This window comes from Eimeria necatrix, genomic scaffold (genome assembly GCF_000499385.1).
Source record: "Eimeria necatrix Houghton genomic scaffold, Enh_scaff1642, whole genome shotgun sequence".
Lineage (NCBI taxonomy): Eukaryota > Apicomplexa > Conoidasida > Eucoccidiorida > Eimeriidae > Eimeria > Eimeria necatrix.
In genome coordinates, this window is record NW_013652334.1 from 1603 (window position 1) to 2500 (window position 898).

Sequence of the window (898 nt, forward strand, 5' to 3'; positions counted from 1 at the left end):
TTTATTTTTCATTTTTTATTTTTAATTTTCTTTTTTTGTCTCCTTTGTCTTCTTTCGCATTTTATTTATTTAAAACAGATTTACATTCTGTTTCTTCTTCACAATGAAAACAATTTAATTAACAATTAATCAATTAATTAATTAATTAATTATATTAATTAATTAATTAATTAATTAATTATATTAATTAATTAATTGATTAATTTTATTAATTAATTAATTAATTATATTTATTAATTAATTGATTAATTTAATTAATTAATTAATTAATTTTATTAATTAATTAATTAATTTATTTTATTTTATTTTTATGTTTATTTTTGTTTTCAGGGAAAAGCCGTTTGCCGCCGGCGGTGAGGAGAATGCTGGAGCGGAAGGTGAATTATTTTTATTTTTGATTTCTTTTAATTTTTAATTTCTTTTTTTATTTTTAATTTCTTTTCCTATTTTTAATTTCTTTTCTTTTTCTTTTTATTTGTGTCCTTATTTGTCTCTTTATTTGTTTCTCTGCTTGTCTCCTTTTTGGTTTTTTCGTTTTCTTTCATCTCTTTTATTTGTCTTCCTTTGCATTTTCAATTATCTTTTTTTGTCCTTTTAATTAGCTTTTCTTTATGTTTTTAATTATCTTTTTTGCCCTTTTAATTCTCTCCTTTTTTCCTTTTATTTGCCTCTTTATTTGCTTACTTTTATCCTTTTATTTGTCTTATTTTATTCGTTTTTTTGTCTCTTTTTATTCTTTTATTTGTCTTCTTTTATTCTTCTAGTTGTCTCCTTTTATTCTTTTTTTGTCTTTTTTTATTCTTTTAGTTGTCTCCTTTTATTCTTTTGTTTGTTTCTTTTTTTTCCCTTTATTAATCTCTCTTTGTCCCTTTTGTCCTTTCATTTGTCCTTTTTAAAT